Source organism: Artibeus jamaicensis, unplaced genomic scaffold (assembly GCF_021234435.1).
Source record: "Artibeus jamaicensis isolate MK-2021 breed Jamaican fruit bat unplaced genomic scaffold, CSHL_Jam_final contig_471, whole genome shotgun sequence".
NCBI lineage: Eukaryota > Metazoa > Chordata > Mammalia > Chiroptera > Phyllostomidae > Artibeus > Artibeus jamaicensis.
Genome location: NW_026521850.1, coordinates 6,939,222 through 6,961,480, shown reverse-complemented (window position 1 = coordinate 6,961,480; position 22,259 = coordinate 6,939,222).

Sequence of the window (22,259 nt, the reverse complement as noted above, 5' to 3'; positions counted from 1 at the left end):
CATGCCGCTTCTTGGACCCTCTCCCTTTCTTCACCCTTCTCCCCACAAGCAAACACTCTTTTGTTATCAGTGTGTGAAATGTGTGTGTTACCACGAAAATATAAGCTCATATATGTTTAGCATGTTTAAGTAGTATTTGCCAGAGGTCTTTGTTTGGCATTACATTTTTATAGTCTGCCTATTTTAATAGGCATCATTCTACTTCATTCCATTGAACCGCTGCCCGGTGCTCATCATTTGCATATGCCCCTATGATTTATCCACTCCTTTATGGGCAGGCATCTTGACTGTTTCCATCCCTTGGTTATTACCAATAAATGCTTCGAGGAATATCCGTGGGCAAGTGTCTTTGTCTACCTGTGTGAGATGCTCCGGAGTGTCTGCCCAGAGGTGGGATTGCTGGAATGAGGATTGCTCGGGGCATGGGCTCTCCACCGTGGCCCTGCCAGTTCACACTCCTGCTAGGATAAGGGCTCCTGGGTCCCCCACATCCTCCCCACGAGGTGCCCAGCTGATGCTCATGAAGCGGAGCTCACTGTCCCCCACCTCTCCTTTTCTTCCCTGGCTGTCCCGCCTTCAGAAGGAAGTGATGCTGCCTCCTCCATGCCATGTACTCCATCACCTTTTAAGACAAGTGGCTCCAGCGGCTGGGTGACCCCACGCCTCCTTACTCGCTGTCGTCTGTACACAAAGCACCAACTTGGTCACAGCCAGCTGGGCAAGGGATAGTGCGTGAGCCTAAAGACAGACCCAGGTGTGTGGCCAGCCCCGAGATGGCCCTAGAAATTCCATCCATGCTGAGGGGCCAAACCGACCCACCGACTGCAGCTCGCACGCCCACCGCCGCTCTCCTAGAAGGAGAAGCGTGTGGCAAACAGCAGACGTGTGGGTGAGTTTGTTTGGGCTGCTGTCCTAATCCCCGTGAGCAATTTGCTTGGTTGTTGCTGGGGCATGTGGGGACACTGTGGCAAAGGACAGACGAGGGTGTGGGTCTGGGTGGCAGTGTCCCCTTCCAGCTCACATTTCTCCAAATCTCTGAAGTGCATCTGAGTTTTCAGAGTCATAGGCTCTGAAGTCAGAACATCCTGGGTTCAAGTCCCCATTTAACCACCTCGAGGGACTCGTAGATGACAATGGTGCAGCACTTGAGGAGATCTCAGCAGTGTTCCAGGCACATGCTAAGCCCCCCAAATGTAGGAAATACACTTTCCACTTTACCGATAATGAAAGTGGCTCTCAGAGATGCTGAGCCACTTGCAGGAAAGAAGAATTCAAACTCAGGTCTGACTATCAGTTTCTGTCTTCCCAGGAGGCCTGACTTCAGAGACCACCATCGTCTGCCAGATCCTCGGGCTGAGTCCAGCCCTGGATGATGGGCCTCCAGGTCCTAGAGTCCTCCCCAGGGTGGGCAACAGGCCGCCGGGCCATCTTGGCAGGAGTCCCTCAGGGAGTGGGAGGCCCAGGGCAGGCCCAGACCCAGGCGGGGCTCCGGGAGGCTCCCAGGTGCAGGGGAAGGTGGCTGCCTGGCCTTTCTCCAAGCACGTTCAGGGCCAACCCAAGGGAAACCCCGATTCTGTCAGTGCCAGCATGCCTGGGGCACAAGCATTGCAGACATTAAATATTAAACACGTCGGCTGGCTTCCAAGCTTGGTAATTAAAACTCTTATTTCATATTTTACACAGGATGGACAGGGAGGTCATGGGGCTGCTCTAAGAGGTTCCAGAGCTTCCTTGTTCACAACGAAGTGGCTCTTCTGAGGAAAACTCCCCTCTCACTTGGGACCCCTGCTGCCCTATTAGTAAAGTGATTTCCGGGGAGGTCGGGAGATGTCCAGGGTATAGGATCATTCAGGGCTCCCAGCGAGGTCTCAGACTTTCTTTCTACTTCTCCAGAATGAGTCTGTGTTCCCGGGAGCCTGCAGAGGGCTGGGCCTCAGGCCCCTGGCCCCTGCTACCATGGTAGCCTGGACCCGAGCTGGCTCTGGAAATGGGGAGAGGGAGCGGGCAGCTCCGAGGCTGGGCTGCAGGGAGGGTTAGAGGGAGGGGCAGCCGTCTCTTAGCTTCTGGCGCCATCTGCTGACGGTATGACGAACTGCAGCTCTCCCTGAGGCCAGTGGGAGACTAGGTTTAAGCTCTGGGCTTGGAGAGAAAGTGCGTGAAGGAAAATCAGGCCTAGTGCTTTGGGAAACACATTAAAACCACACTTTAAATGTGTGTTCATTCTGTTGTTCTCCAGGGTCAAGGGATAAATAAGATTCAGACCTGGATCTCCGGGGACCCCAACCTGGCAGGATAACCAGGATGGGCTGAGCATGGGCTGAGCAATGCACAGTGGGACTTACGTGAGTTATCACATGTGGGGGGCTGTCATCATGCTGCATGTCCACTTTATAGATCTGAGAGGCACTCATCTGAGAGAGGCCCCCAAAGTCCTGAGACACCCTTAAGAACAACAGGTATCTGGCGTCAGGACTTACTACAAAGCTCTGGTAGAAAGACGAGATGGCACAGAACAGGTGTAGACGCAGCCACCAGCGGGGCAGAAGGAGAAGCCCTGACGCTCACACGTCTGGACACGTGAGAGATGCAGAGCAGTGGGGAGGGGAGAGTTTTCAACAGGTGCTTTTGAGACAATGGGGTCTCCAGCGGGGAAACCAGTGGGACCTCTAATTTCACCATCTGCAACAATCCAAATGGTGTTCAAGCTTCAGGTGGAGCTGGAACCAGGAGCTGAAGAATTATTGGGAAACCAGTGGCTCCTCTGTCCCCTCCTGACATTTCCTGAGCACATGTTGGGTGCTGGGCACTGTACTCAGGGCTTTCTGGGCACTCCATTGAGTCCCTACAACATTCACCTCAAGCCACTATTATTATCCCCCTTTTACAGGGGAGGAAACTGAGGCTCAGAGATCAAGTCCTTTGTCCAGATATATAATACATAGAAGGTGGGGCTGGGATTTCAACCCAAGTAGGGTAGTTCCAGAGCCCACTGTGGTAGTTCCAGTGCCCCTTCTACAAACGAGAAGTTCACTGTAGCATGGAGAGAGACTGGGGGATCTGGAGGGTGAGGGTGCACAGAGGACCTTGGAGGTAGACCTGGAGAGGTGGGTAAAACCAGACTATCAAGGGCTTTGAATGCACCCAAGGAGCTTACCCCTTCTTCTCCAGAAGGCTTGGGAGGACAGGGAGTGACATTTGCTCCTTTGCAGCAAATTCCCCGATCACCACGCAGGATCCCGGGCCAGCAGTTTTGAGACGACTATTCAGATACAGGCCAATTCCACTGCAGCCTCAATTCTTATTTCTTACATCTTCCCTGCCCAGGTCATGTCCAGAGCTGACCTTGATGGATGTCACATCAGGATGAAGTGGAGAGTCAGGAGGTAGGTTAGCCATGTTAGTTAGAATGTTCTGGTTACAAAAAAAAAAACAGAAGCCCACTTGAATTGGCCAATGACCCCCAAGTGGAATTCTGTGTTTCAAACAGTGAATATCAGAAATGCCACCAGGTCCCGGGCAGAACTGGGATCCGAATTAGAGACCTGGTGGGATATGAGGGGTCCTCCTCTTCTTTCTGCACCCCTCCGCCTCACCCCCTCCTTTCTTTCACCCTCTGGGTCCGTAGGGTCACGCCTCTCTGCTGTAGCCACTGACCCCACCTCCCCAACCACCGATGCGCAGGTGAGTCTCGGTCTCAGTCCCACAGCTGCAGCTCTGTCTGATGCTTGACCCCCCAGAACCCCACACCCACGCACCTCCCAGAGAAAGCCATCTAGACATTCCACCAGCCGTTCAAACTCAGCACGTCTCAAACTAAACCCAGTGTCCTTACTCGATGTTCCCATTCAGTGATTGACACCCCTATCCATCCCGTTGACCCAGTCGCTGATGCCAAAAATCTGGGAGTCACCCCAGATTCCTCCCACGTCCTCACTCCCACATTCGCGAGTCACCAAGTCCTGTTCATGCTCCCTCCCAACTAGCCCTCGGATGGGCCCTTTCTCTGCCTCCCCACAGCCACCCCGTAAACATCTCTCACAGGGACACCTGCAGTGGCCTCCTCACAGGGTCTCTCCCCTTTCAGTTCTCAAATACAAAGTAGGTGGGCCTCTCCTCTGTCCATGACCCTTCAGTTATTGGCATATGGATAGACACATAGTTCAAGAACAGAACTGAGAGTCTGGAAATAAACACATATTTATGATCAATTAATTTTCAGTAAGGGTGCCAAGACAATTGAATTGGGGGGTGGGTAGTTTAGTCTCTTTAACAAATGGTGCTGTGACAACTGGATATTCACAAGCAGAAGAATATCCAGTTGGACCCCTCCCTTGTGGTATATACAAAAAGTAACTCAAAAGTGACCTAGGACCTAAATGTAAGTGCTAAAACTATACAACTCGTAGGAGAGAGTATCAGTGTAAATCTTCATGACCTTGGATTAGGCAATATTTTCTTAGATACAACCCCAAAGCACAGGCAACCAAAAGAAAAGTAGATAAAATGAACCTGATTAAAATGAAAATTTCTATGCTTCAGAGGACACTAAAAGTTTGACAGTTCCCCAGAAAGTGAAACATAGGATTACCATAAAACCCAATGACTTCACTTCTAGCTACATATATGCCCAAGAGATTTAAAAACATGTCATTCACACAAAAAGTTGTATGTAAACATCCGATGGCAGCATTATTCCTAACAGCCAAAAGGCAGAAACAATTCAAATAAGGGGGGCTAGTGGTGCCCACAAAATATCCATCAACAGATGACGGATAAACAGAATGTGGTATATCCGCACAATGGAATATTACTCAGTCACAAAAAAGAGAAGTACTGACACACGTGATAACATGGATGAACTTGAGAAATGTCACACTCATTGGAAGAAGCCAGACACAAAATGTCGCACATTGTGTGACTCCACTTACATGAAATGTCCAGAACAGGAAAATCTGAAGAGACGGAAAATAAAGTAGTGTTTCCAGGGGCTCAGGGGAGGAGAGGGTGGAGCGTGATGGTTAATGGCACAACATTTCCTTTAGAGGGATGAATATGATCTGGAACGAGATAGTGAGGATGGTTGCACAACCTCAAAAATGTGCTAAAAACAACCAAACTGTGTACTTTAAAAGGACAAAGCTTATGGTATGTGAATTATACCTCAATTAAAAAACACTTCGCTGGCTCCACATGCCCCAGGACTTGGCGCACTGAACCCTGCCGACTCTTCCAGCCCGGCTCTGCCAGTTCTTCCACTGGTCACTTTGCTCAGAGAAGTGAAGGCCCGACGAGTGATTGACAGTGTGACCTCGGTTCTCAAACTGAATTGGTTCTGGAAAACTACCCGAGAAGCGATTTGTTTGAAAACTGTATCTCCTGTGTCACCCGAGAGACATCAGCACAAAAGCGGTGTCAGGTCGAGAACTGAGACCCAAAGTTTTGTCTGACAACTGCGATACTTTTTTCTGTGAATGACTTGGTTGAGGACCAAGACTTTGGAGAGCCAAGGTTTGACTGTGTTTTTAAAAAGTTATTTAACATTGGAATGACTTGACCTTGGACCACAGGGGCTGGGCAAGCAGTTTTTCCACGTCCGTTGTCCCTGCATCTACACGCATGAGCGACAATAGCACCTAACTGTGGCTGCTGCTTCATCTTCACCTTCTTAACATCACAGGGAAGGGCATTCTGGGAAGTGCAGTTAGTTCCAGCTTAGTGGTTCCCAGTGCAAAGCCACCCACCACTCTTTGCACTTGGTGTTCTCCTGCCTGGGACACAGTCCCGCCCCTCTCCCCTTCCCCTCTTCTCACACCCTCACTCCTGCTCAGCCTCCCAATCTCAGCTTCCAGCAGGAAGTCTCCCTGGCCCTTCCTCCAGACTGGGGTGGGTCCCTCCTCTGTCCCCCAAGGCCCACTTTATGGGGTCCACCAGCTGTGGAGGTTGACAACTCCAAGGGCACAACTGCCATTCTCAGTCATCACAGACACCCACCTTTATATGACTTTTCCCACAGATGTCAGTAAAATGACTGGAGCAATGGGCATCTTTTTCTAATGCTCACAAGTGTGTGCATAGCCTGTCCAGCGCTGGCTGCCCTTCCTTTTATCTCAAGTGACGGTGGTACATGACTGCTATACTGTGTCTCTTTCCAGACCAACCCCCAGTTGGCAGGGACCACACAAAACAACTCAGTCGGGGTCCTCCGCATTTAGCATTGTACCTGGCGCACCACAGACACTCGATCTTCACTAAACAAAGGGATAAATGGAGATCCAGGAGATGACAGATGAGTGGAAGGAAACAGGTGGGTGAGCTCCGAGGCAGGAAGAAGAGGAGGCACAGCAGGGTAGTTCAGAGTACAGTCAGGAGCCAGGCTCCCATCTCCATCACTTATCAGCTGTGTGACTCCCAACAAGTTACTTCACCTCTCTGTGCCTCTTGTGCTCATCTTTAAAAAAAAAAAACAACAAAGACTTCTGGTCAAAATGGAGGCTTAGGTAAATATGCTTTGCCTCCTCACACAATTATAGAAAAAATTACAAACAGGCCTCAACACAAATAACACCCAGAACCATCAGAAAATTGAGCTCTATGGAAGTCCAACAACCAGAGATTGAAAGATGCCACTTTCATCCAGACAGGCAGGAGGGGCAGAGATGCAGAGACGTGGAGACAGGTGGAGAGGGGCGGAGACCAGGTTTGGCACAGAGAGGTGGCAGGATGAGTGGTCCCTCATTCACGTGTGGTGGATAAAAATAGTGAGGGAAACCTTGGGAGCAGAGGATCCCAACCTCAGGCCAGACCACACAGCCCGGGGTTCCAGTGCCAGGAAGATAAATCCCTGTACCTTCCGGCTATAAAAACCAGCAGGGGTTGAGGCAGTGGAAGAAACTGCTAGATTTTCAGAAGACTCCATTTAAAGGGCCCGTGTGGAATTAGAACCTACACAGAACCATCCCCGCCCCGGGATTCAGCAGCAGGACAACTGCTGGAAGGGCACAGTCACATATGGGGAGTAAGCAAAGTGACTAGAAACAGGGAGAGTGCTGGGCCAACCCCCAGAAGCCAGGCGGCAGCATTGTCCCCTCTCTGAGCCCCCCCCCCCAACGGAGCCACAGAGCGGTGAAGCAGGTTGCCTGCCCTGGCAATTACCTAAGGCTCCGCCCCACGCAATGTACAGATACCTGTGCTACAGTAGGCCACACTACTAAGACCGGGAGTCAAAGCAGCTCTACCTAACACACAGAAACAAACATGGGAGGGCTGTGGAGAGAAAGAAATATGGCCCAAATGAAAGAATAGAACCAAACCCCAGAAGAAAAAAAACTAAACGAAATGAAGATAACAAACCTATCAGAGGTTAAGTTCAAACACTGGTTATCAGGATGTTCAAAGAACTCACTGAGTATGGCAACAACATAGAAGAAGAAATAAAGGCTACACTAAGTGAAATAAAGAAAATTCTATAGGGAACCAACAATGGAGAGGATGACACAGATTCAGACCAACGATTTGGAACATAAGGAAGAAATAAGCATTCAACCAGAACAGCAAGAAGAAAAAGGAATTCAAAAGAACAAGGATAGAATAAGGAGTCTCTGGGACATCTCCACATGTACTAACATCAGAATCACGGGGATGCCAGGAGAAGAGGAAGAACAAGAAGTTGAAAACTTATTTGAAAAAATAATGACAGAAAACTTTCCTAATGTGATGAAGGAAATAGACATACAAGCCCAGGAAGCACAGCGAGTCCCCAGCAAGTTGAACCCAAAAAGGACCACACCAAGACACACCATAATTAAATTGCCAAAGGTTAAAGAGAGGATTTTAAAAGAAGCAAGATAAAAGCAGAGAGTTACTTACAAAGGAGCAGCTATAAGGCTGTCAGCTGATTTCTCAAAAGCAACTTTGCAGGCCAGAAGGGCCAGGCAAGAAGTACTCAAAGTGATGAAAAGCAAGGACCTACAATCTAGATTACCCAGCAAAGGTATCACTTAGAATGGAAGGGCAGATAAAGTGCTTCCCAGACAAGGTAAAGCTAGTGGAGTTCACCATCACCAAGCCATTATTATATGAAATGTTACAGGGACTTATCTAAGGAAAAGAAGAAGATCAAAACTATGAACAGTAAAATGGCAACAAATTCACAACTATCAACAACTGAATCTAAAAGACAAACTAAGCAAACAACCAGGACAGGAACAGAATCATAGATATGGAGATCATTTGGAGGGTTATCAGCTGGGAGGGGGAAGGGGGAGAATGGGGGAAAAGGTACAGGGATTATGAAGCATAACGGGTAGGAACAAAATAGACACAAGGATGTTAAGAACAGTATAGGAAATGGAGAAGCCAAAGAACTTAAATGCATGACCCACGAACATGAACTAAGGTGGTGGGGGGACTGCTGGAGAGAATGGGGTTACTGGGCAGATGGGGGCAAAGGGAGAAAAACTGAGACAACTGTAACAGCATAATCAATAAAATATATTTCAAAAAAGATAAGAATAACACCTTTTTAAGGGGTTAGCAGAATTCATTGGGTTAATGTTTGCCAAACAGCAGTATACAAGTATTTGTAGATAGACAGATGATTGATAATACATAGATAGATTACATAGATAGATAGACAGACGTAAAGGAAAGATGAATTTTTTTTTTGTATCTTTCTCAAAGCCGGAGCAAAAGGCAGTCCCTCTAGAGAAGCAGCTGCCAGGGTTCCCCATCTGGGAGGCCGGAAGGCAGTGTAGCACTTTCACTCTGAAAATATTGGTTTAAGATCATCAAGACAAATGCCCCAGCTGGTAAGAATATTTAGACCAGAGGGTATTGCATTAGCATAATGTCAGTTAAGGAATTATAGCTCTTAGGATACCGGCTTCTGCACAATAAAATGATTTTTAAAACAACATTTTTAAAAAGGCCGATTAAAACATAATGCTTTGTTTAGTTACTGCCACAAAATGTTTTGTTTGCAAATTACAGCCTAGCGGGTTTCATTTACTTTCCGCTGACACCCATATTAGACGTGATGGACCAGGCAGGCAGCGCGAGGCAGCGAGAGGCTGCAGGCTTCAGAGCAGCGTTGTGGGGACGTGCGCATGCGGGCTCCACTGCTGAGCCCTCCTGGAAGAGCCAGCCCGGCAGGCTTCCTCCTCAGCCCCAGAGCCCCCAGGGGCTCCCGATGGCCAGCACACAGCAGTCTTCCATAGGCCTTTGTCATCACGTAAGGTTTGGGGCTTGGCGGGACACTGTGTGCCAAGAGCAGAGACTGAAAACTGGTCTCCAAGGACTAAGTTCAGCCAACCCATTGTTAACCTGGCTCACTTCACAATTGCTAAAACTACAAGCCAACATTAAAAAATCAGGAGCGCTCACTTGAACACCTGGACGCTCTGCTACTTTTGAAAACTGGGGAGTACTAGCAACACTGGACTGTTGTCGTGGCAAAAAGAAAGGCTGGAGTGAGAGGCCACATGCTTTCTAGTTTGATGCAATCCCTACCATTCCCTACAGTCTCCCTCACGTTCAGGAGTTTGGGACTCACTCAGGTCCTGTCTGTTGGTGCGTGTGAGCTGTTGTTTTTCTTCTGGTGGAGAAACATTCCCCGGTTCCATGGATATCATTCAGTGTACCAGCAGGGGATAGACAGCACACTCAAAGCTGGGTAATCGTGGAGAGTTTAGTAATGGGATTATTTACGAGGGTATGGGCAGGGTTTAGGAAAAGCAGCAGGGAATGATACCGTACCCCAGTGCTGCGAACACCTGGTGTTGCCATGTGGGGTCTGGAGAGAAAGCGCCAGTACTGATGGAACTGAGGCCGGATCACGGGCTGCAGTCGGCGTGTGGCTCCACGTGAACACGGCCTGGGAAAGAATCCCCCAGTGCCTCCCCCTCCCTCGCTCCCTCCCTCCAGCCTTCCCTGATGCTCCCCATATGGGTTAGCCTCCCAGAACACAGAGTTGGGGAGGGGAGACGCAATGAGAGGATCTGGCGGGAGGGCCATATGGAAGAGAGCCAGCATGCCATGTGTCCATCAAAAGTGGCATGACAAAAAATATACAGAGAGGACCAAATGTTTAAGAAAAAGGAGGAGAGCGTGTGTGCATTCACGTGGCAGCTAAGAATATGTGCTCTTCTATATTTAATGTGCAGAGGCCGGTCCGGTCCTCGCACCAGCCTCACCTGCCTGGTCCCTGTGATCATCCGACTTCGCATCGGTGGCACTGGGAAAGTCACACCCTTCCTTGCTGCCCCCTCCCAACTCACCACACTCTCTTCTCATTTCCACATGGAGAAAGGGATTTCCACCCATTCCCTAAGGAGGAATCAGCATCAGAAAGAAGGCCCTTTTCCCAACCTCCTCTCCTCTCCCCTCATCTGTGGGGCAAAGCAGGGGACAGGTCTCGGCGTGGACCCTGCCTCCCCCGATCTGCCCTCCAGAAGAGTTCATTCCTTTGTGTCTGTTCCTGCTGCCACACAGTAGCTCAGCAAGGCAGAGCCCCCCCCCCCCCATTCAGCGGGGTGCTGCCTGGTCTAGTGACTCCCCACAGCTGGGAAAGAAACTCAGGGAGGGGGAAGTCAGAAGCCTCACTTCAGGCCCAGGTTCAAGCTGCATTCTCCATTTCAGATTTGCCGTTAATGCAGCTGAAACTATTGTTCCCATTTGATCTCGATTCCCTATACCTTATAATGAACCTCTGGCTTATTTTTTGACTGTCTAGCGTAGACTCTCATCCTGTGGGTCTCTAAGGGAATTCCCCACTTAATGAGCCTTAGAAGGAGACAGAACCCACCTCCCACTGTAGAAGCCCTAAAAGGCCAATTAGCCACTTTCCCAGCCTCCCTTGCAGCTAGGAAGCAGGCACAGGACCAGGCTCCTCCAGACAAAGGACTCTGAATTAGTCATTAGAGGCTCAGGGAGGCAGCTGTAGCAAGACCGTCTTCCAAGCCAGCAGAGACAGCAACAAGGCAGACTGGGGTGTCCGTCAGCAGTGACAATGGTGGTGGCAGTGGTGGTGGCAGCAGCATCCTGGCCACTCCAGTTCTGTGACCCAATTGTAGACACAGTTGCATAGTCCCCAAGCCTGATTTTCCAGCCCTCTCTCCCAGACACACTGTAAGCTACAGACAGCCTCTTAGCAAATTCCTCCTCGGCTGAAATCAGATAGACTCCATCTCTGTTCCGCGTACCTTTGAACTCCAAGAGACACTGGTGCACGCAAAACCCAAGAGCCAAAACCCTGGAGGAAAGAGATGGTAAATGGTCCCTGAACCACTGCCCCAGCAACTGCCACACGGCCTGTGAGCCAATTGGGATGGTCTCGACTGGAAAAAAGCAAAACGAAACCGAAGCAAAGACTGAAGCCGACAAGCAGTAAAGAAAACGTGCTGGTCCATGGGCGCCAGTCAGGTGAGGCGTGGTACAGACGCTCAGCAAGTAACTGATTTTTCTGTGGCCCTCTTTTATGTTCTCACTGTCAAGTTCACTTTCAGCCCCCTCATTTCGGCCTCTGCAACCACAGGACCTCCTCTCCTAGCATTAAAATGACTGTAAAAGTTCTTGACCCCTCCCCCTGCATCCTCCCACGCCATCCCACGAAAGAGAGTCCCTTCTGTTAGCTCCCTCACAAGTCCCGGGGTGTCCAGATGGGATCACATGCCTGTCCCCGCACATACCATGGTGATAGGAAAATAGGATTGACTTAAGCAAATCAAAGCCCATCCCCGGAGCTGAATCTTCCCAAACCACACAGTGAGAATGGGGCCAGTGGTGAAGTCCCCCCAAGTCAGCTTACTGTCAGTGGGCAGAGGGGCATGGATTCTGGGAACCTTTGAGGGGCTCAGCTATCTGGGGCTGGGCTCAGATCTGCCCCAGCCCACCTGTGTGACCCTTGGCCAGTCCCTTTTCCCCTTTATGCCTAGTGGCCAGATCTGTACCATGGTGAGGGTAGGGCATGTTTTGTGCCCTTTCAGCCCTGCTGTTCTGCAGGTCTGGGGGTCTCCAAGGAGGCAGTAGTGTTACATTCAGTCTGTGGCTGTGTGGACAGAACTGCGTCTGCCCATCCTCACATGCTGAAGCCCAATGCCCTGTACCTCCAAATGCAACTGCCTCCGGAGATGGAGCTTTAAAGAGGTGAGACATTAATGTAAGTCCACTAGAGAGAGACCTAATCCAATCGGACTGGTATCCTTATAAGAAGAGAACATTAGGATATGCAGAGAGACACCAGGGGCACATGCGTACCACACAGGAAAGGCCACGTGAGGACACAGTCAGAAGGCGGCCATTGGTAAAGCCAAGGAGAGAGGCCTCAGGAGAAACTAGACCTTGATCTTGGGCTTCCAGCATCCAGAACTGTGAGAAAATCAACTTCTGTTGTTTAAGCCACACAGTCTGTGGTACTTTGTAACGGCCGCCAGAACTGACAAATCCAGTGGTCATAAACTTGGAGTATCTGTGAAAGGAGAGGGTCTGTCCAGCCAGGTTCCCATCTCTGCTTTGCTTCTTACCGGTTCCATGACCCTGGGCCAGTCACTCCACCTCTCTGAGCCCAGCAGCACAGCTGGAGGACACATTTTCCAGAAGCGGTTGCTCTGTCCAGTTTCTGTCGGTCACCTGCAGACGTGGTGATTGGCAAGAACAGGACCAAAAAGTATTCAAGGGAGCAGGGGGGCAGCAAGGGCCAATCTGTCCACCAGGCTGGTGAAGCTTCAGTGGTCAGACCTTGAGCCATGTGACATGTACTCAAAGGGCAGGGTGGCCCCCGCTGACCAGTGGCAGGGTCCTCCTCTCAGCCTGACGAGCCCCACCTCCAGACCCTGCCCTCAGCACCTAGGGATGGAGTTTTTTTTTGGGGGGGAATCCCTCTTCCAGACTCCTCATCTGTAAAATGAAGGCAAATGCAGCATCTACTGCATGGAATTGTTGTAAATACCCAATAGGGTAATACATGGAAAGGGCTTAGCACAGTGAAAATAAGTAACATCTACTCTGTAGCGGGCCTCCCCTCCACTATTGTGGCCCCCAGCTCCCATGCTGGACTGAAATTCCCTTTTTACCTCTGTTTCCCTGCTATACCATAAATCTGTGAGGGCAAGACCTGTGCCTGTTGGAGTCACCCCCAAATCCCGTAGGCTGGCTGGGGGCCTGGATTATTGCAAACCCTTGAGAACGTTTGCTTACTTGTATTGATTTCCTATCGCTGCCATAACCAATTACCACAAACTGAGCACCTTAAACTACACAGATTTATTTTTTTTGGTAGCTCTGTGTGGCCATCCTGTAGAGAGGGGACACAGGTCAAAAGTCTGACATGAGCCTCACCCTTTCCAGGGGCGCAGAGGGAGGACCCCGTCCCTTGCTCATTTGGGTTGCTGGCTGGCTTTAATTTCTTCCAGGTGAGTGGACTGGCCATTTCCTTGCTGGCTGTCGGCTGAGGATCATTTCCAGATTCTGGAGGCCACACACCTTCCTTGGCTTGTGGTTGCCTTCCCTCGTCTTTGAAGCCGGCCACAGCAGGTCGGTCCCTTTAATGCTTCCAACCTCTCCTCCTTGTTTCACCTCATCTCAGACCTAGGTGGGAGCTGTGTTTCACTTTTAAGGACTCACAGTGTCAGATCGGGCCCACCTAGATAATCCAGGACAATCTCCCCACCTCTGGGCCTGTAAACCTTAGTCACATCTGCAAAGTCCCTTTTTCCATGCAAGGTAACAACATACTCACCAGTTCTGGGGATTAGGATGTGGACCTCTTTAGGGAGCTATTGTCCTGCCTAATATACGAATAAATGAAAGTTACTGAAAAATCAGCAGAATGTTAGAAACAAGCTTGGGCGGAGGCAGGCCACCCACAGCTGGACTTGGCACAGCGCTGCCGGGAAGGTGGAGGAGCTGAGCTGGTGGTCTGCAGGGAGGGTGTGGGCCCAGGGGAGGCAGAGGGAGCTGGGAAGGAAGACCCTTCTCCCTGAAGGTGAGGGCCAGAGCAGAACCCCTTGGGGCCGGTGATGACGCAGGGTCAGAAAGAGTGCGCCTCCCAAGTAGAATGGCAGGGACGCAAGTGTCATTTCCTTTGGACCAGGAATCCATTCTCCTCCCAGGTATAGCCGGATTTTAACCAGACTCTTGGCCCCTCAAAATACAAATAATGTCAGCTAAAACCACCACCCTTCTCCCGAGGAGAGCTCAGTGTGCTTCCCAGATGCCTGCGTGTAGCCAGAGTATACCTCTTCCCAGGCAGCCCTGGATCTAAGGGTCAGCTTGTGCTGAATTTATTGAATTTTTGTCCCTGCACCTTGTCACCTCCAAAGGAACTTTCCTTTGATGCACACACACACACACACACACACACATACCACTTCTTCCACAGGGCCTTCGCGGGTCTAACATCTTTTATTGAAAGTCTAGGATGACAGAGGGGGGTTTAACATCACAAGCATCCAAGCAAAAAACTCCTTAAATTTACATATTAAATATCCTTTATTGTAAATGAACTTTCATGCTTCCTGCACCAAAGGTTTCTTACTGGATGCACCACAGAGCTTCCTGGTTTCTCCGTTCCCTTCACTCTTCACCCTTCTCTTCACCCCTTTCTCCTGGATGGGCTCCCCCCAATCCTTCTCATTCCAAAACACAGAGTAATGGAGATGCAGGTTGAGGTGTTGGCCCAACCCTGCGTCACCCGCCCTGTGTCCTTTTACCGTGGGACTTTGCATTTCCCCCACCGGAAGTGGACTTTCCTCCCCCTGGACTGCAGACTCGGCCATATGACTCGTGCTGGCCAGTGAGACTCCGACAGCAATGATAGAAGCCAAATCCCAAAATGCATTTGCACAGTGAGGGTTGATCTCTCGCACCGCTCTGTTCCGTGAGGAGAGCTCCCCTTGGGTAGCTATTGTCCCTTGGGGGGGGGGCGTCTCTGAATGAAAACACGTGGGCAGATCTGAGCCCAGCCCGCAGGGAGGAGCCAGGCCCAGCTGGACCCACAGCGTGAAGCAGGCTGCACACTGCGCCCAGCTGACGTCAGCCAGCCCTGAACTGACACAGGAGTGAAAATAACTTGTTTTGAGCTCCCTTTGGGGTAAATTGTGTGCGTGCTTATATACATAGACACATAAACAGTCGTCAGTCTTGCCGGGTGCGGTACCTGTCAGGTTTACTGGTCTCTCCAAAAATCTAACTTTAGGTTTTATTGCTCTTCTTTATTGTGTTTCTGTTTGCGGTTTAATTAATATATGATTTTATCTTTCCTTCCTTTCACTTTATTTGGGCTTATTTGGTTTCCTTTTCCCAACCTCCCAACCTTTTAAGTTAAGCAATGAACTCATCACCTTTACACTTTTCTTCTAAGATGAAATATATAGATACATCCATATATATGATATATATATATATATATCCCTCTGAAAACTTTTTGCTGATAACACAGATTTGGAATGTGGTAGTTTCACCATCCACTAATTCTAAATACTTCCAATTTTTCACTATGATCTCTTTTTTAACCTGTTAATTATTTTCATGTGTGTTTTTAAATGTCCAAATATAGAGAATATCTTGACTTGCGAGGACATAAAATGATACTACCACTGTGGAAAACAATTCGACAACTTCTTAAAAAGCTAAACATATAAATACAGTAATCCCACTCGTAGCTTTTCACAAAAGTGAAAACTTAAAACATACACATTAATACTTATACTGGCTTTATACATAATTACCAAAGCCAGGAAGCAACTCACCAGTTCTTCTACTGCAAAGTGGGTAAACAACCTGTGGTACATCTATGTCACGGACTGCCACTCGGTGATCAAAAGGAATAAGCTGCGGATACCACAACAACACTGACTGATCTCAGAGGCACTGCATGCTGAGTAAAGAAGCCAGTCTCAGAAGGTGCCATTCTACACATGAGTCTATTCTGGAGCAGGACAAACTACAGAGGCAAAGAACAGACAGTGGTTCCCCTGCGTGAGGGTAAGCCACAGGGTAGGAGAAAATATTTTTACATTACAGATCTGATAAAGAATTTATATCCATAACATGTAAACAACCTCAAAACTCAGCTGTAAAAATGGAAACAATCCAGTGTTTAAAAGGGGGGAGGCAAAGCCCTGGCTAGCGTAAGCTCAGTGGATTGAGCGCGGGCCAGTTCCCAGTGGGGGACGCATGAAAGGCAACCACACACTGATATTTCTCTCCCTATCTCCTTCCTTTCCCCTCCAAAGATAAATAAACAAAATCTTATAAAAAAAATAAAACAAAATAAAAAGGGGGGGCAAAAGATTTGAGTAAACACTTCCCTGAAGAAGATATGTTCACATGAAGAGCGTTCAACATAATCAGTCGCTGAACAATGTAAAATAAAGCCACAATGAGATATCACAACACATCCATGAAATGGTTTTAAAAAACCGTCAACACCAGGCATTAAATCAGAGATGTGGTGGATGGCCCCCATGCATCCCACAGTCTCCACTCTGACGGTGAATTCATTGATTTCTTTTTCTAGTTCCATCACTTTTTACTCTAGACCACAGTCTGAAGCCATAATATTATGTGCCTACAACTCAGAATTATTCCATACTGCTGGTGAGTTGGACCTTCCCCAGCCTAAAATAGCCTACTTGTATTAGTCATCTTTTGCTACAGAAGGCTGCAGTCACTACGTGATAGCAGGAAACCTGCACTCGCTCTTAAAGCACCAGCCTGCAAGCGACACATTTCACACTGCGTTAGTCAAAGAAAGCCACACACCTCACTTAAAAATCTCCATGGTTTACGACGGCGAGCGTTCGTTTTTCACTCATCCTTTTTGGATCCTTTGTGACACTGTCCCTTCTTCATTCTATATCATCTTCAGTCAAGAATCCAGGCAGAAAGCATATCCCCATTTGGAACATGACCTTCTTGTGGCAGAGAGAAAGAACAGAGGTTTTTAAGTTCAGTTCAGCAGGGCACACATAACTTGCATTCAGATTTCCGTGGCTGAGCGTGAAGTCCACCAGCTGGGAAGTACAGGCCTGCCCCAGCAAGGGCAGCAAATCACTGAGAACAAGGACACGATTCACCACATTATTTCTGGCAATGCTTTTGCCTTAAAGTCTATTTCTCCAATGTTAATATAGCTAACAGATCCAGCGAAATCTCTTTTACCATTTTTTTAAAAAAATATATTTTATTGATTATGCCATTACAGTTGTCCTATTTCCCCCCTTCATTTCCCTCCACCCTGCACAACCTCTCCCCCACCATTTCCCCCTTTAGTTTATGTCCATGTGTCTCAAGTTCTTTAGATTCTATATTTCCCATACTATTCTTGCCCTCCCCCTATCTATTTTCTACCTACCGTCTATGCTACTTATTCTCTGTACCTTCTCCCCCCTTCTCCTTCTCCCACTCCCCTGTTGCTAACTCTCCATGAGATCTTCATTTCTATGGTTCTGCTCCTGATCCAGCTGTCCTCTTAGTTTGCTTTTGTTTCAGGTGTGGTTCTTAATAACTGTGAGTTTGCTATCCTTTCACTGTTCATATTTTTTATTTTCTTTTTCTTAGATAAGTCTTTTTAACATTTCATATGATAAGGGCTTGGTGATGATGAACTCCTTGCACCTGACCTTATCTGAGAAGCACTTTATCTGCCCTTCCATTCTAAACGAAAGCTTTGCTGGATAGAGCAAACTTGAATGTAAGTCTTTGCCTTTCATGACTTGGAATACTTCTTTCCAGCCCCTTCTTGCCTGTAAGGTCTCTTTTGAGAAATCCGCTGACAGTCTGATGGGAACTCCTTTGTAGGTGACTGTCTCCTTATCTCTTGCTGCTTCTAGTATTCTCTCCTTCATTTTAATCTTGGCTAATATAATTATGATGTGCCTTGATGTGTTCCTTTTTGGGTCCAACTTCTTTGGGACTCTGAGCTTCCTGGATTTCCTGGAAGTCTATTTCCTTTGCCAGATTGGGGAAGTTCTCCTTTATTATTTGTTCAAATAAATTTTCCACTTGTTGCTCTTCCTCTTCCCCTTCTGGTACCCCTATAATTCAGATGTTGGAACGTTTAAAGATGTCCTGAAGGTTCCTAAGCCTCTCCTCATTTTCTTGAATTCTTGTTTCTTCGTACTTTCCTGTTTGGTCATTTTTTTTCTTCCTTTTGGTCCACTCCCTTGATTTGAGTCCCAATTTCCTTTCCATCACTATTGGTTTCCTGTGCATTTCCCTTCATTTCACTTAGTGTAGCCTTCATTTTTTCACCTAATTTGCAACTTAAATCAACCAGTTCTGTGAGCATCCTGATCACCAGTGTTTTGAGCTGTGCATCTGATAAGTTGGCTATTTCTTGGTCACTTAGAGTTATTGGCTCTGGGGCTTTGAGTTCTTCTTGAGCCATAATGTTTTTGTCTGGTCACACCTGTTATGTATGAGGGGCAGAGCCCTAGGTGTTCACCAGGGCAGGGCCACCCAGGTCGCTGGGTTGTGACACTGTATGTGGGGGCAGGTCAGAGAGGGGCAACAGCGGTCTCCTCTGCTGCTTCCCACCACTGGTGCCTGCACCGTCTGTCTCACTGCTCGCTCCTTCTCCTGGTTTATCTGCGTGTGAATGTGTGACCGCGGTCAGCCTGCCACCTTGTGCCCTCACTGGGTCCGCCCGTTGCAACCCCACGCCTGGGATCCACCAACCACCGCCCGTGCCTGGGTGGGTCTGACTAAGTTTTCCTGCGCAACCCTGCTCCGCCCGCCACTGGCTCTGCCCCTCTTACTGGTCTGGCTGAACAGTTTGTTGTTGTCAGACTTCTGTATAGTTCAATTTTCTGTGTTTGGGTTGCATTTTTGTTACTAAAACTTTATTGTCTTTAAACTTGGTTCTGCAAGGAGGCACAGTGTTTCCACCTATGCCTCCATCTTGGCCAGAAGTCTTTTTTCTTTTACCATTCTTCAAATTTTCTTTGTGTTTTGAACAGTGTGCAGTTTGATTTTTTTTTAAATCTGAGGTTACAATTTGTCTTTTAACTAGAAGGTTTTGGTTTTTTTAATATATTTTAATTGTAATTACTGATATATTTGAATTTATTTTTCCATTTTATTTTGTGCTTGGTATTTTTTCCAGTTTTTATGTTCTTTTGTTTATCTTTATTTCCTTTCTTTCCTTTTTTATTTTTTAAAAGATTTTATTTATTTTTAGAGAGAGAGAGAAACATCAATGTGTGGTTGCCTTTGGCACACTCCCTACTGGCCCTGACCTGTAACCCATACATGTGCCCTGACTGGGAATAGAACCTGTGACCCTTTGGTTCACAGGCTGGTACTTAATCCACTGAGCCACACTAGCCAGGACCCTTTTCTTCTTTTTAAAAATGTTATTTTTCTTCTTCATGTTCGGTCAATAATTATTTTTTCAATGGTAAACCTCAAAATTTTAATATTCATATTCCATTAAAAGCCTAATGCCAATCAATATTTCATGGACAGTGCAAAGATGCTAGACTGAACTAATGAATCCAATTCTTCACTCTCTCTGTATGCAAACCTTTGCCATAATCCTTCATCACTCCCTCCTACTATAACTCTGGACTCAGCTAAACAACTTGCTTTGGCCAATGACATGTGAGAAGAGTCCTGGGAATATGCTTGTGTATTTCCATTTGCTCTTTTGTGTCCCTTCCATGGATCTTGTCCAGAGTACCTGGCTGGTGAGTAAGAGGCCCATGGAGCAGTGTCAAGGCCTGCAGCCAAGGCCATCATAGATCAGCTGATCCTGGACTTGTAAGCAAGCCAAGTCAACCTTAGCAGACACCACGTGTGTGAGCAATAAACAAATATAATTGTACGCCTCTGAGGTCTTGTGGCTATTTGTCATGCAATGGATAATTGATACGTACTTTGTAATGCTTTAACTTCATAATCCTCTTATACTCTGCATATTGTCATTACATTATTTGGGTTTCACCTTTTATAGTCCCACAAATTATAAATTACTCTCATATTTTGCCCTTGATGTTTATTTATATTTACCCACATTTGCTATTTTATTTGCCCACCAGTCCTTATTTTTTGTCTGATCTTCCTCTTGGAATCATTTTATTTCTTTCTGAAATATATCTTCTAGAAGATCCTTCAGTTAAATTCTGTTGGAAGTAACTCTTTATTTTGTTGATCTGAGAAGTATTGTTTTTTCATTCTTGAAACATTATTTGCTAAGTACACCATTCTAGGTAGACAGTTTCTCTCACCACTTGACTATTATTTTATTAATGATATTATTTCACACTGCTATCATTATCATTGCTACCATTCTGGCCGTTGAACAGTGAGGAGTTAGTATCACTGTCATTTCATTGTAGAGATTTTTTTGTCTGTTTTTTTTTAAATATTTTATTTATTTATTTTTAGAGAGGGGGAAGAGAAGGAGAAAGAGTGGGAGAGAAACATCAGTGTGTGGTTGTCTCTCATGTGACCCCTACTGGGGACCTGGCCTGCAACCCAGGCATGTGCCCTGACTGAGAATCGAACCAGCGACCCTTTGCTTCACAGGCCTGTGCTCAATCCACTGAGCTACACCAGCCAGGGCTTGTCTGTTTTTAAAAAGTATCTCTTAGGCTTTGATGTTCTGCCGTTTTACCAGACTGGATCTAGGTTTTCTTTTTCCTTCTCCTACTTGGGATTCGTTGTGTCTCATGAGGATTCTTATCTTTCATCAGTTCTGGAAAATTCTCAGTCACCATTAATTGACAGTTGCCTGGCTCACGTTCACCTTATTATCTCCTTCTACCATTAACTAATAAGTGCAGGATAAACCTTCTCACTCTTATCCATTTCCTTGCCTCTCTAGGATGCCTTTTATGTTATACTCTTTAAATCTATCTTTTAATTTACCAGTTTCTCTCCAGTTGTATCTAATTTGCTATTTAACCCTTCCCATGAGTTACACATTTGAAATGGATCTGCATCTGCCGCTTGTTTTCTCTGCTTATTTCTTCATGGGTTTTGTGTTTCTAAACTGTGAGTTCATATTCAATTGCAAGCCTATCTGGGAATTCTTTGAAACCTGTTCTGACAGTGAGTTCTTCCAGTGAGGACCTGTGTTTGCTTTCCCCAAGTATCATAGGTACTATCTACCCAAGTCCATCTGGATTTAAATGTTCAGCATGTGGGGGTTTGGACCATGCAAACAGCGTTACCAGAATTTGGCTACCCATCTACGAGGGAGATGTTTTACCTTTCCACCCACAGTCAAGGCAAAGTGAGGCAAATTTCCTTGCTGCTTGCCTCTGCAGGGAAGGTCCCCCCACCTCTAGTTTATCCTTCCCCTGAAGATATATTCCTTCTTGGTTTCAACCTGATGTTCCAACTTGGTTCTCATTCTGCCCGGATCCAAGCAGATGCCCCTACAATTGGTAGCAGCAACATTGTTTACCTACTTCAACAGATGATTTTCTTTTCTTTTTAAAAGATTTTATTTTATTTACTTTTTAAAAGAGAAATAGGAAGGGAGGGAGGAGAAGGAGAGAAACATCAATGTGAGAAACATCGACCAGATGCCTCTTGCACAGTCCCCAACCAGAGACCAAACCTGCAACCCAGGCATGTGCCCTGACCAGAAATTGATCCATGAACTTTTGCTTTGTGGTATGATGCCCAACCAACTGAGCCACACCAGCCCGGGCCAGAGAAGACTGTTGGAATAGCACATGCACCAACCAATTGGCAAATGCAGATTGTACCTGTATACAACTTCTGTATATCAACTTTATCTAACCTCCTAGGCCTGTGTTTCTGTTTTCTTCCTGGACTCAAATGATTTTTCTGACTTTCTCATACATTGATATATGTATTTAAAAGGGTGTTTTCAATATTTCTCCTAGCACCTTTATATAGCTCATTGCTGTTACATTTGCAGATACAAAGTATATAATATGGCTAGAAATATAGTCCAAGTAAAAAGTTTATCAGGCTCATAGAACAAAACATCCAGGGTTAAACAGTTCAAACCTAGGACTGTGGCTTAATGTCATATAAGATCTAGGATCTCTCAAACTTTCTGCTTCACTGGCCTTAGCATTTCCTTGTCAGGTCACCCGCACTTGATGGTGACTGAACTTCTAACTTTCAGGTCTGCTTAGAGACAGGAAGGAAATAAAAGTGGCAAAGCACTAAAGGAGTATACTCAACTAGAAGTCCTAGTGGATTTGTAGAAACAAAAAACAAAAAATAAATATTTTCCTCACTCAATAGCTTCTATAATAAATATTAAGCCCCCCAACACA